The sequence below is a fragment of the Panulirus ornatus genome, chromosome 5 (assembly GCF_036320965.1).
Source record: "Panulirus ornatus isolate Po-2019 chromosome 5, ASM3632096v1, whole genome shotgun sequence".
NCBI lineage: Eukaryota > Metazoa > Arthropoda > Malacostraca > Decapoda > Palinuridae > Panulirus > Panulirus ornatus.
The window spans coordinates 4,702,973-4,718,261 of NC_092228.1; the positions used below are offsets into that span (position 1 = coordinate 4,702,973).

A 15,289-nucleotide genomic window follows, 5' to 3' on the forward strand; every position below is an offset into this window, starting at 1 on the left:
GGATTCACGTGCGTGTGGCATACATGTGAGGATTCACGTGCGTGTGGCATACATGTGAGGATTCACGTGCGTGTGGCATACATGTGAGGATTCACGTGCGTGTGGCATACATGTGAGGATTCACGTGCGTGTGGCATACATGTGAGGATTCACGTGCGTGTGGCATACATGTGAGGATTCACGTGCGTGTGGCATACATGTGAGGATTCACGTGCGTGTGGCATACATGTGAGGATTCACGTGCGTGTGGCATACATGTGAGGATTCACGTGCGTGTGGCATACATGTGAGGATTCACGTGCGTGTGGCATACATGTGAGGATTCACGTGCGTGTGGCATACATGTGAGGATTCACGTGCGTGTGGCATACATGTGAGGATTCACGTGCGTGTGGCATACATGTGAGGATTCACGTGCGTGTGGCATACATGTGAGGATTCACGTGCGTGTGGCATACATGTGAGGATTCACGTGCGTGTGGCATACATGTGAGGATTCACGTGCGTGTGGCATACATGTGAGGATTCACGTGCGTGTGGCATACATGTGAGGATTCACGTGCGTGTGGCATACATGTGAGGATTCACGTGCGTGTGGCATACATGTGAGGATTCACGTGCGTGTGGCATACATGTGAGGATTCACGTGCGTGTGGCATACATGTGAGGATTCACGTGCGTGTGGCATACATGTCCTGATCCGCGACCGCGACCCGTCCTACACCAAGTACGTCCTTACCTCCCGCACCACCTCCCGCGACTCCCTCTTCTCCAACGCTAGCAGCGAGGACACCCCTAGCTCTGAGGGCGCCGCTCCTCCCTGGGTGTCGCGTGCTGCTGCCATCCACGACACTGAGGATGAGGACCACGCCCCCGTCTCTAGACTCAGATCTCACCAATACCAGGAACACATCTCCACATTGAAAGGTGAGGAGAGCACTGGTCTTGTCTTGCGCCCCAACACCACATTCCCCAGTCATGTTTTTGACACGCACAGAATGATCGTAAGGCGACCCCAAAGTTTCGGGTCCCAAGTCTTTAATCTATGTTTCAACCCCTGCGTCAGACTCGTTAGCCGCTTGCACAATTAGAACGTCACCCGCGTAACCTCTGATCCCGTTCAAGAAATGATGGAGTATTACTGTTTTAATCAGTGTCTCTGGTCCTGTCGCAGGGTAGTTTCATGATGGGGAGGGGGCGCTTGTAACACTGACGAAAGCTGGAGGGTGGGGTGCCACCCATCGACTCGTATGTAGAGGCACCATGTGATGAGGCCTTTAAGCATAGGTTCCACCTATTGCCTCGTATGTAGAGGCACCATGTGATGAGGCCTTTAGGCATAGGTCCCACCTATTGCCTCGTATGTAGAGGCACCATTTGATGGGGCCTTTAAACTTAGATCCCACCTATTGCCTCGTATGTAGAGGCGCCATATGATGAGGCCTTTAGTCTCAAGTCCCATCTATTGACTCGTGTGTATCGGCACCAAGTAATGGGGTCTGTATGATGGCTCCCCAACCAATCATAAGAGGCACGTACACGATGCTCGTGCCTTGGATGTAAAGCAGTGTGGTGTCTGAGCGTTCAAGGTTGTTATTTCACCCTTGCCAGCAGACGGCCAAGCTGGTGACCTTATGACCTACAGATTACATAACTTCAAAATTTTGTCAATACTCTCATGGACGAACCGTTTATAGGCACCGGGGCGTTTACAGAGGCAGGCGCGCGACAAGAGATGATGGATTTCCTAATCATTGTACAACTAGTATGTTCATTTTGATGAATTATCAATGTCTTTCTTTTCTTTTTACGCAAATATACCAGTTCACTTGATGTCCCATCCATTCCCGTGCTTGATCAGTCATGGCTAGATTGAACCCAGCTGTCGCACGAGGGAGGATATCATAGTCTGTAGGGGAGGGGGAAGATATTGATGTTCCCAGGACGAGGCACGTCACGTGACCGTCGACGACGGTGCCTGGGACAGTAAGCGACCATACCTGGCCTGGCCCCGTGACGTCATGACCCCGGCCGAGGCACCCGCCTCCCGCACAAGGCGACCACTGCCGCAAGTCGTGTCGTATGTGTTATGATCACAGTGCCATGCACAGGGCGTGTTGTGTGTCGACACTCGCGTAATTTCCCTTACGTCAAACATTCCAGTCGTGGACTTTCAACTCCTCATCGAGGCCAGGCGCTGGGCCAAGGAGAAGAGAGAGAGAGAAATCTATAAAGAGTAAATAAGAATAAAAGGTTAAATAGAAAACGAGGTTGAAAAGAATGTAAGACCAAAGGTACAAGAGTCAAAAAAGAACGGGAATATGGATGGCGTACGGAAGAGTCTCCCCAGGTAGCTTAATTCTGATAAGGCAAAAACTAGACCCCCAGTAATCCTGACAGGGAGGGAGTAAGATGAGCTCTGGCTAGAGTCTTACGAAGTGACGGTCGTACTCTTTTTGCGATTAACACTTCCAGCTGGGGAAACCTGACGTCATTTTGGCTTTATCATAGGCACTTGGCGTTATTGTCATCTCTATCACTTGCAGCTAGGCATTATTATTATTACTTATTTTTGTATCAGGTCATTATTGATAACTACCCAAAGATCTTTTACTTTCATTACTTCAAATAGTATTTTACGGAGCATTTTGTTTTCAGTAATGTTTTCGTCGCCAAAGCTGCATTACTTGCCGATGTTTACATCGGGATCCATCTGCTATCTACCTGACCACCCCATCAATATGTCTGAATCTCTCTAAATCATCTGGCAGTCTGTCTTTGACTGGGATACATTTGCTAAGTTCACACGTCGTCATCGGCAAATTTTGAATTTCTGCTGGTGATTCCTCTGTCCACATCATTGGCACAGGTCATGAAACGTACGGGACCCAGGATTGAGCCCTGTGGTACCCCGATCGTCACGTTAAGTCAGTCGGGTATAGGCAGCAAGGTAGGGGTTGAGTCACGAGCTGCTTACAAGAATTCCATTATCGCTTGTGTGTCAGAATGAACAACATTCATGAGCCAAGTGGGACGCTTACCCCGTTTTAATACCACGCGTTATTTCCTGTCTGTGAACCAGTCCACCACCCACACACATACATTCGGTTTCCTGTGTCGTGAGCTTTTTTATCTTACTGAGCAGCCTTTGGTCAGGTGCTATGTCGAAAGCTTTCTGAAAGGCTATGTGATACGCGAGGGTATTTTGCAGTCGCACTTTGCGAGGAGGTTGCTGTCGTAACACGAGAGTGTAAGGTGGTTCCGGCCATCACTTTAACACCCCAGAGTCGGGTCGGCTGTCGTTTATAACATTCTGCAACTAAGTGGTACTTCAGCGAGCCTCGACTCGTAGACTTGCGACCGGACTGGATTCTGAAGGGTCGCTGCCTTGTTGCTTATGGTACCGCCAGACCCCAGGAGATTGCGTGACCCCACACGTTCTCGTTAGGTAACTTTTGCGGATGTGTCGGGAACTGAACCTCGCAGGAGGCCCGTGTCAGGCCTGCTTACCAACCGGGAGCCACTTACTTATCAGAATATAGTTCTCTGTTTCTTTCATTTACACCTGGAAGTTTTGGAATTCCCTGCCTTTTCATGTCTTCCTCAGTAACAGTGACCTGGCACATTTTAAAAGACAGTTCTTTTTACTTCCTCCAGAATTCTTAAATACTTTTCCTCGTCTCTTCTTTTCCCCTTTGATAAACCTCTCTACTTATCAGTTAAGGCCTGGCCTTAATGTGGACTTTGGTCCGTGACCTATAGCCTCCAACGTATATATATATATATATATATATATATATATATATATATATATATATATATATATATATATATGTATGTATATATTATTTACAGCTTTCGTGGTTATATTTCCTGGTGCACAAACGGCTGGCTCACTAGGGTTCGCCGAGCTGTAAACCCAACCTACACCAGAGCTTGTGTTACCCAGAAGGCGCACTACCAGGCGCTGCTCGCCGCTGGGTATCAACGTGTGTATCGCCACGGACCGTGTGTCCCAGGGATGGCCCTGTGGTACCGCGGGAGGGGAGGGTGGAAGGGGTGGTGTGGGGCGCTCCGCAGGGGCGCGGCAGGTGACGGACGACGTAGACCAGGGGAGGATGGCAGGTGGGAAGACCAGCATATATGAGAGAGAGAGAGAGAGAGAGAGAGAGAGAGAGAGAGAGAGAGAGAGACGGAGGTGGTGGGAGAGCAAGTCCTGACTGTTTGGTTGGCCAGCACGCGTCCAGAGGAGCAGGTTCGCTTTGCCCCTCCCACGCCTCCTCTCGACGTGCGCCCAGACCGAACGACGGCACGGACACAAGGCACGTACACCGAGGGACGGAGCAGTGACCCCCCCCATCCCTCATCCCCCACCCACACACACACACACACACACACACACACACACACACACGAGGAAAGGAAGACGACGCATCAGAAATGTCGAAGAGAGAGACAGACGTGCACACTCAGACGAGTGACTCCTTGCCACGGGATTGTGCCAGTTATTGGTAGATAGGTAGGAGAGAGAGAGAGAGAGAGAGAGAGAGAGAGAGAGAGAGAGAGAGAGAGAGAGAGAGAGAGAGAGAGAGAGAGAGAGAGAGAGAGAGAGAGAGAGAGAGAGAGAGAGAGCCGTCTTTTTGCCTCATGATTTGCTCCTTATTCTAAATAAAGCCCGGCCTTGATGTGAGAGAGAGACCTGAAGAGGTGGGACCAAGACCGCTGGACACATTCACATAATCTGTGTGTGTGAGAGAGAGAGAGGGGGGGGGGGAGGGGTCAAGGGAGACCATGTGTCCGGGACAGGAGAGTGGGCGGGGGTCAGGCAGGACAGCCAGGTATGCTTTTGTGTTGCCAGGCGCCCCGTCTGTGGGTGGGCGGGTGGGCTAGGGTTTGGAGGGGGGGGGGGGGAGTAGCAGCAGTAAGGCCGGAGGGAGCCATGAAGTATGTGGCTGAAACGAGGGGCGACGAGTGAGTTGCAGTCTGAATACATCGCTACCGAGGGTAGATAACAGTGTTACAGGCTGAGCACAGAGCTACCAGGGGTAGATGTGTTACAGTCAGAGCACAGCATTGCCAGGGGTAGAAAGGGGTAGATAGTAATGTTACAGTCAGAGCATAGCATTGCCAGGGGTAGAAAGGGGGTAGATAGTAATGTTACAGTTAGAGCATAGCATTGCCAGGGGTAGAAAGGGGTAGATAGTAATGTTACTATCAGAATACCGCTCTACCAGGGGTAGATGGTATTGTTATAATCACAACACCGCATTACCAGGGGTAGATAGAAGTGTTATGATAAAAACACCAAACCACCATGGGTAGGTAGCAGCGTTATAATCAGAACACAGCACTAGCAGTGGTAGATAGCGGCGTTACGATCAGAACACAGCACTAGCAGTGGTAGATAGCGGCGTTACCATCAGAACACAGCGCTAGCAATGGTAGATAGCGGCGTTACGATCAGAACACAGCACTAGCAGTGGTAGATAGCGGCGTTACGATCAGAACACAGCACTAGCAATGGTAGATAGCGGCGTTACGATCAGAACACATCACTAGCAGTGGAAGATAGCGGCGTTACGATCAGAACACAGCGCTAGCAGTGGTAGATAGCGGCATTACGATCAGAACACAGCACTAGCAGTGGTAGATAGCGGCATTACGATCAGAACACAGCACTAGCAGTGGTAGATAGTGGCATTACGATCAGAACACAGCATTAGCAGTGGTAGAGAGCGGCATTACGATCAGAACACAGCACTAGCAGTGGTAGATAGCGGCGTAACGATCAGAACACAGCACCAGCAGTGGTAGATAGCGGCGTTACCATCAGAACACAGCGCTGGGATAGAGACCAGAAGATAATGACATTCAGGACGCTAGAAGACTGATGGCGTATGACAAGATTAGAGTCGTCTGCTGTAAGTCAGACTGATGCGACGACTGGCGAAGACGGAGTCACAGTCTAAAGACTGGGTAGATTATAGGTGGCCTGAGGGGGGAAGGTCACAGTCAGGGCGCACCAGACTGGAGGACAGGCGGTGTGAAAGACAGTCAGTACTCCTCAGAATGAAGGGTAGGTGATGGAGTGCCAGTCAAAGCCCATCAGAACGAAGGAGAGAGGTTGATGTGCCGGTCATTGCCCACCAGAATGAAGGGCAGATGGTGAAGTGACTATCAGAATCCTCCAGAATGAAGGCTAAATGGTGGAGCTACAGTCAGGACCAGTCAGAATCCATCAAATTGAAAGGAAGATTGTGGAATAACACTCAGAAACCATGACAGTAATCTTTATAGTGTAATTAACATTCAGAACATATGCGTATGAATAAACGGTAGATGACGTGAATGACAATCAGAAGGAAAATAAACGATAGATAGTACAGTATGAAAATCAGAACTGGCCAGAACGTAGTGTAGATAGTGTTGACTTATACCGGAGTAGTTAAACAAGTCTTGATCATCAGAACAGGTCACTCAGGGTGACGAAACAGTAAGTAATGATGTAATGAACACAGAGGCGGGTTGGGCGTGACAGAAGTAGACAGAGGGAAAAGTTGGACGGTAGGAGGAACGAAGAAAACCGGGAAGGTCTTTCAAGACAGATGGACTGTGTGGGAGAGATGGTGATGAAAGACTGGAAGATACTGGACGGGGAAGACCAGACACAACATCAAAAGGAAGCAATGAGAACCCCCGTCCATAGGTTCAGGGGGAGCACCTCCCCACTTGGCCTCACTTGGCCACCACCGAGCCTCACCGTCTGTGAACACGAGCCGTGTTGACTCGGGGACTCTCTCTCTCTCCCCACATTCACCTGTGATCACTGCTAATCTCCCGCTCCTCCTCATGTGTAACCCATGTGAGGCTGGAGGGCCAGGACCAGACTGGCCGCGGCCTTGAATTGCTAATGGCCTCCTCTTCCTCCTCCCCCTTCTCCTTCAGCCGCCCGGACGGCCACAGCGGGGCCCCTAGTGGTGCACCGAACTTCACTGTTAGCGATACCAGCCTTCCGTCGTCGCCTGGCCATAGAGGCTCAGGTCTGGTTACAGGAGGTATCAGTGAAGAAGGCAGTCGTGTGCCCTCCACATCCGGCCCTCTTTGATAAGACACTCCCCCACACGTCACCCCAGGTTCAATCTGTCATCAACTGTATCACTTATCTTACTTTTGAAAGTGGCATGATAACTTAGGCTTTAGCCAAGGAGGCCAGGCATGGAGAGGGAAATGCCTGATACCACAAGTTTTACCGTCCGCCACCGTCAGATCCGCTGGCCGATAAGATTTGGTCTCTTTTTATCTCCTCACGACGCTCCTTCCGGCTTTCAGAACCATCGTGTAATCTGATAGGGTCTGAGGATCGTTGTGTTGCATGAAGTAACGCAGTAAATGATTAAACTTGGCTCAGATAAGCATTCGGATTTGTGTAATCCCCAGTACAGACAAGCAACAGGAAACACTGCTACACTACCTTGGTGAGCACAAGGCAACAACAACAATAACAATCCTGACAAAGTACCCAAGGTTATTCTAATTCGTAGATGTTTACTTGAGGAGGGTTCGAAATTTCCCGCCATTACAAGACAGCGACACAGAACCCTTCTGGTGGCCTTAATTTGGTTCTAATTTACACTTGGTGAACATAGTCATTGCCCCGAAGCTCTGCCCAGTTGGTGAGAGCTTAAAACAAATTAAGTTACACTTTAATAGCAGTCGACGTGGCATGGACTACGCCTCTTCCGTGGCCATGTCGACTGAAAAGAAGGATTAATATCGCGAGAGAAAAAAAATAATATTGCCGGGGGGGGGGATTGATCTGTCACCCTGCGGGCGAGGCAAAATAATGAACGCACCAAGTTGCAGTGCTTAATCTTCCGGTTGTTTACAACTCGGGAGATGTTGTTGGCAGATACAGCGGCCGGTAATATTAGACCGTATGATGAGAGCGAAGGTCTTCTTCTTCTTCTTCTTCTTATTCTTCTTCTTCTTCTAAGGTGTAACTGTCACAGCTGTTGTGTCAGGGAGAAACATCTCGTTGGCAACATTAATGGAACGCTGAAGTCACGAAAATGAACGAGGACACGAGACACAGAGGAGAGAGGTAAAGGAATAAAGACAACAAACTAAAACTGAGGGTATCTTGGATACGACGGTACGTACGTACGTACGTACGGCCTTTGAGGACGACGGCACGATGTCTTGAAACACGCCAGTACGATATTTGAATACGACGGGACGGTTTTTAAGGCACAACGGTACGGTCTTATGAGTACGACGGCACGATCTTTGAATTCGACGGTACGATCTTTGAATTCGACGGTACGGACTTTGAATACGACGGCACGATCTTTAAATTCGACGGTACGGACTTTGAATTCGACGGTACGGACTTTGAATACGACGGCACGATCTTTGAAATCGACGGTACGATCTTTGAATTCGACGGTACGATCCATAAACACAACGGCGGTGTCTTTAGGTGCGATGATCTAACTTGTATTTCTTTTTTTTGGCCTGATCCTATAGGGTCGTACTGTCCATGCCTATTCGAGAGTCGTAAGGTCGTGTTCAAGGTCTCAACGAGAGAAACAGCCGTTGGTGGGAGAGATGACACTCAGAATCTGTCTCTTGCTTTTGGCAGATGTTGCCGTAAAAGCTGTTGACTATATCCGTCTCTCGTGTGTTTGTTTACGGCCTTTAGTCTGTCACTCTTCTACCGGGGGCACCTCGGGCTATCGTATCGTCTTCAACATGTATAGGTCTAGCATACGAGCCGGTGTCGCAAGGGGCTGGGGAGAGTCGTAGCCTCCAAGGACGACTCACACGCCTGTGTTGTTCCGAGTCTTCCCGGCGGTGACGTCATTAACCTACGGCCCGTATAACGGGGTCGGTACCGTGTCCATCCACATGGAAGAGAAAAGATTTCTCGGAATAGATAGATTTCTGTACACACATAGGAGCACATCAGGATGGTGGTTGAGGACGCGAATGTACCCGAAGTCGATGATTTTGGGACGTGATTGCACATGAACACTTACTGTTTTTATACACTGCCCATTTAAAGAAAGCCGTGTTGTTTTTGCGTGGCCGCATACGGGGGTCGGTTTCTTGTTTGCGGGTGAACATCATGGTGTCAGTTACGGGGGGGATCGTACCGCCATTTGTAGCCAGGATGTGGTAGTTAAGAATTGTTAAACTCAGCTTGGTACAGGAGAGGGAACCATGTAAGCTGCCTGTTAGCAGTGGAACAAGCAATTCCAGTTACCAGTACATTTCTGTGGTATATTTATTTATTCATTTATTATACTCTGTCGCTGTCTCCCGCGTTAGCGAGGTAGCGTTGGGTATATTTATAATTACATATTCTCGCAGCCTATGATCAACTGTATCGACTTTCCTGTGTTCGCCTTCTGAGTATTTATTGCCCAGCAGAAATAAAATTGGCATCAAACATTATCTTAAGATTTATTATTATTAATTAATTAATTGTGACCGTACAAGAGGCCAAGAACGACACTAAAAGTGATCATGTAAAACTTCCGTAACTTCGGTCGAAGTGACAGGAACTAACGTACTGCTGATGCCATCGCGTGGGCGTTTCTTCCTCCCACGTTACCGCTGAAGCCTTCACGTGACTCCGTTTACAAGTGTGTGTGTTTGTTGTTGGAGCGTAATGGGAGTCAGCAGCTACAGGTCATCAAGACAAGGTCCGTGCAGTAGGAGGAAACAGACAAGGCAGAAAATTTGTTGTTCGAGAATCAAAGAAGTTGTTGGCCTTGACACCCCTGCATTTGCTAACTTGACGAACCATTGCCAGTTCGGGATATATTGTAACATTAAAGTCTCCCGTGTAACAATCGAAAAATGTTCAAGATAAAAAATTGGTTCATTTATTTCACTTCATTTTTTTACCTGTATCACAGGTCCCGACGTCCATGAAGTAAAGGGAGAGTGTATATATAATTATTTTGACAATCAGACGAAGCGGCTCCTCTCTTGTTTACGGAAAAGTGTTGTCAAGTTGGTGAGCCAGCAACCTAGGCTTTGAGATTTGGCATAATATTTCGGCGACTGTGATTATTGTAAGCATCATAATCATTTACGTTTAAGTGTTCGTAAATTGGAAATTTGTCCGACTCTTATCTTTTATGAATGTTAGAAAGTAGAACCCTTTGAACGATTTATATCACAGAATACTTGGCACTTTAGTTGTTCTTAAATCTAGATTTCTAATATGTTCACGTTTACCTTCGAGACTTGGGCATATTCCCCCAAACACCTCGTTCATAGAGATTTAATCCTTCTGGTAAAATTCTTGAATTCCTACAAACGTCCAGTTTTGCTCTCTTTGTTGTGATGATCATCAGCCGTGAAGTGTTAGAGAGAGAAGACTCAAAGTGACAAATGTTTCCGAGTGAAATATTAAACCCTCGAGTGTCATTAAGAGGTTTGGCAGAAACACTTGGCCGCGCTGCACGGGAAGGCCCGCCAAACGATGTAAATATTAGTGAAGATATGCGCGTGCACCGGGCTACACAAGACCCCGCTCAGAGGTTTATGAGTTATTAAACTGATTATGTTCATTATGAATTCATGCTCTAGAACTGGGTTAGGCCGTACCCACTCTCCACTTGACTCCCACACTTCTGTATGCTGAGAAAATAAGGTGAATTTATGTATTTATTTATATAGTTTCTCCGGAACCAATTTCATGTTCACGAGAGAGTCCTTGAGTTACCCAGGACCTCTCTGCAGCACAAGGGTGCGTTACTTCCCGTAGCAGGGGAATGTAAACACCTTTGGAGTGAGCTCAGTGACAAAGCAGTACTACCAATGATACAGCCTCGCCTAAGGCGACTTTTCACTCGCGTTGTAACCTCGAGAAGGCGGGGTCCGGTAACACCACAGAGGTGAATCTTTATGTAAAAATCTCACTTGATTTTAAGGACTGTTACCGTTATTATCAACTCTCTTAGAATTTCTTTTGTTACGTGTTACGAAGTGTGACACACTTCGTGTATCATGCACGCATTCCGTGGGGTAGTGACTCATTTAGAAATCTAGGGTAAAGCTTATGTTAGAACGGTTACCACTTTTGTTGTTGAGTGGGGCGGGGGGGGGGGGAGCTCCTTATGTAGTTGAATGTATCACTTTGCTCCCCCGGTCAGTGTATTGATGTGAATATTGCAGCTGTATTGATTATGTTGACGCGCACGGTACCCGGAAGCAGGTCTTGAGGGATGGGTCTGGGAGTCCCTTGTTCGAGGAGAAACACATCAAGTGTGTTCAGTAATCGAATATGATTTATGCATTACACGCAGAAACCAGTATTTCTGAGGTATGCTTATTTTGCCTTATATATCTCCTGGAAGTATACCGAGCCAGACTCAAAATGTCGAGCAGCGACCTAATTTGCTAGTAATAAACAGACTATATCTTGGGATATTGCAAATTTTGTACTTTTAAGAAACCATATACGTCAAAGCAAATCTGAAGCTATATATAACAATGTATGTTGAATATATATATAGGTCCAAGGAAACCCTCTTGACAACACGAGTCATTTTTCTTCTTTTACAGCAAAATAATCGAGAGGTCATTCCGGACTTCTGTCGCCAAGGTCAAACATGCCAGTTTGTGTTTCTGGGAACAATGTATATTAGTTAGACCGTGAACTCCCACATTAAGGCGGTCATCTTGTCCATATCATTACATCCTTATCAGTATTCTTAAGTTTAGAGTTTGGTGTGGTCGGTGAAGGAGTATAAAATGCGCTAGTAACAGCGAGTTACTGAGGTGTGCTTAGGCACAAGTCGGACTGGCAGTGACAGATGACCCTGATGGTCACCAGCTGGACCGTGACGTCACGTATTGTTTACATCCGCTCTGGGTCCAGCCTCGCCGTCGCTCGCCCAGCTTTTTTATTACTGTAACATCTCACTCCTTGGTTGTGATGTTCTTCATCGGTATTTTCAACGATGAATAACGATCTGTCGTTTATTCTCATTACGGCACACGCAAAAAAGAGGGTTGCTCTCTGACGGTGGTGTTTTTAAATTTTCCCCGGCTTTCTTTGAAGGTTTTGATGAATATATAAATAAATTGACGTCTGTGTAAGAACTAGCTTATATATCGCGCAAATAATTAGGCTAAATTACGGAATTCACCCCCTTAAAAACGACGGTTGTTTTGGCATGATGACCTGGGCCTTTGACCCGACCTTCAGGAGGAGGCTCGGGTGCGACGCCAGTCCCGTCGTACGTACCCTGTGGTCGCACCTTTGTCCTCCTCAGCGGTTGCACAGTCGTACTCAAGACTCGTAACGCCGTGTTAAGGAGGCTAAGCCAACTTCCCTCATTGCGCAACGGGGCATCTTGCGTGTGTTGGTTCGCTGATGCCCTGGCCCACTGCACCGTCATGTCCAACTGTTCAAGACGGCTTAGAGGAGAGAGAGAGAGAGAGAGAGAGAGAGAGAGAGAGAGAGAGAGAGAGAGAGAGAGAGAGAGAGAGAGAGAGTAGAACTTTCAGATTTATGACGTGTGTTCTACCCGGAAGTCGTGTGTTTGAGACGCACTATGATGCCATGTCTTGGTAAGACAAAGTAGGAGTCCCATTATTTGCCCAGCTTTATCTATACGATCACAGTCTGGTTGCCATTAGATGACGTATACCTCACGAGTTTACCGTATTCAAATGTTCGCACGATTTTCTCCGCGTGTAGATAAATACGATGATACCTGGCTTAAGTCTCTACAGTATCATATTTTCTCTAATTATGTGTAGTTACATTTGACAGATTCGGACTCGTTAGATCAGGTTCGATTTTGTTAAGATGTCTTTTAAGGCTAGATGGTCCTGCCAAGTTACGTTCTTTGAAGCCAAAACTACAAGAAAACTGTTCAACCCAGATTAAACAACCGATTGTAACCTAAGAAGAATTAGATATAGGATCAAGTGCGAATGATCTGATGTAGTATTAAGGGTCAATGGGCTCCAAGGTGGCACCATGCCCATTGTAAGATGCGCAACATTTCCATCCGGGTTATTATATTTCATCCAGAACCACGACCAGAGCCCACCCTCCTCTCCCTGTACTATGGACAGTTTCTTCGCAGTGACGTGCGAGATGTAGGTTATTTTTGGTGTGGCTGGATGCAGGGAAATGTAAGCGGCTTTTACTGACCGTCTTTCAGAAATCAGTTAACGCAATGTGAAAAGGCGGCGAGAACGATACGTGCCTAGTGCCCGTTGTAATAATGTTTAGCTTGGCAGAGTATTGTGAACGTTATGATATACGCTGAAGAAGGTGTTACCGATTTTTTTTTTTCCATTTTGTGGCGATAACTTGACGTTAATAAATGACCCTGGCAGTCTCAATAGGCCAAGAGCCCAATTAACTAGTTAACTTTGGGATGAGTTGCTCTCTTCCACTATCACAGACAGCCTCGTTTTTTAGGACTCTCTGGTATGTTGCTGTTTGACTTCATTTTGTATTCAGATGTAATCGCTTAGACACCGAAGCACCTGGATCGAGTTCCAGAACTAATAGCCCTCCTAAATTCCTTTCGCTTGCCCCAAACCCTATTGAATACCACACTACCAAAACCACTTCAACAACAAACCTCTCTCAAAGTCCTCCACTCCCAGAACCCTTCTAATCCTGTCACCAGTTGATATTTGTAGCTGTATCGCCGGCCACCTGGGCCTGATACCCAGCCATCCGTGTTATCTCCTCTTCCTTTTTAACTTTATAAATTTTTTTTTTATCTGCTGCAAACACTTGAACATAGTGGTGGTCGTGTTGGTTGTGATGTGTGTGTGTGTGTGTGTGTGTGTATTTGTGTGTCCCTTAAGAACGTTTATGCTGGTCTCCTGCCACCCATTGTCCTCATGGGGTGCTGCTAGCCCCATAAGGGCTAGACCAAAGGCCAGGCCCTCATACCCAAGGGTCGTCCCGTCGTGCTCAAAGGTCGTATACCCTTCGTGTTTCAGGGGTTAACCATGACGCACTACAGTCTGATAGTGGGTTGTTACATGCACGTCCGGACCTTGTGTTTGAAGTCTCGTGTGTTGTCCTGGCGAATGATAATCATCACAAGTTGCTTGTTGTGATGGCCTCAGTGTATGTACATGTTTTCCGAGGTAATCCCGCATCGCATCACTCTCTACATTCCCCTGAAGCTTTGAAGTGAAGCACGTATTTCAGCTTTTACGTGAAGCCCATAAATGGATGAGGAATGATTACGATGCGAAGCTTCGCGATTGAAGCTTCGTGGTGTAAACGAAGAGCTGAAGCCTTCAGTGGCATCAGACTCCCATTTCGAGCGGGAGGTGTTATCGTCAGTGGAATCTGATTCCTTTGTTAGAGGCTGACGTTACTCCTTGCCTGGACCACATAATAACCGGTGGTGGGTCGTCCCCTCCCCCTGTGGACCACATATTAGCCGGCGGCAGGTCGTCCGTCCTTCCTCTACCACTAGGGCCACATGAGATCCCAGGTCAGGTCATGACCTGGGAGGCGGGACGCCCCCAGCGTGGCCCCGGCCTTGACAGCCTCCGTGCTGGGTGTAGGCGGGGCCGGGCGGGCCTCGCATTACAGTCACGTTAGGAACATAAAACTTTTAATGAACCTTTTTCCCGACTTCTCTGTATTTTGTAGAGAAGTCTTCTTCTTCCTCACTGTCACCATTCCTCATTCCACCGGTGTGTCTTAGAGCACACTGGACAGTAAACTGTGCAGGTAATACACAGCAGTGAGTCTTCGCCAGCGGAGGGAGGATGGCAGCAGGTAGTAACAGCGAAGGCCTCCCCTCCTGGCGGGAGGTTCAGGGCCACCATATTGCTCCCGCAAGGAGCCGAGATCGGCAAGTAATCCTCCCATAATGCATCACCTTCACACTGCGTTACGTCCCGCTGACGGTCCAGCCCGGGCCAGACCTTATGAAGTCTACAGCGTGAGAACACATACACATGTACCGTAAATCAACGCTCGTGTTAATAACAGGGCGCTGCTCAGCAGTCCTGGGACATGTTACTGAAGCGATGAAAGGAAGAAAGAGAAAAAAAAAGTTAGACGAACGAGTGAAGCAGGTGTGTTTGTTATGGCCTGTGAGGTGCCATGTAGTGTTTTCTGTCCTATCTTGGTGAAGGGGCGAGCCCGGGCTTCGACTTTCGCGTTGTAGCCTCGGCCCTCGCCTCGCTTGCCTCATCGCAGGATATATATATATATATATATATATATATATATATTTTGCTTTGTCGCTGTCTCCCGTGTTAGCGAGGTAGCGCA

The 15,289-nt window shown here is 47.8% G+C and overlaps 1 protein-coding gene across 1 annotated transcript in view; it reads left to right on the top strand.

Moving 5' to 3' along the window:
- Positions 1–698: 698 nt before the first annotated feature.
- The window catches only part of LOC139747586 (uncharacterized), a 333,338-nt gene continuing 318,747 nt past the window's right edge, over positions 699–15,289 (top strand). Inside the window, exon 1 of the mRNA XM_071660031.1 lies at positions 699–927. The gene's annotated coding sequence lies outside the window, so the exon portion shown is untranslated. The remainder of the gene's footprint in view (positions 928–15,289) is intronic.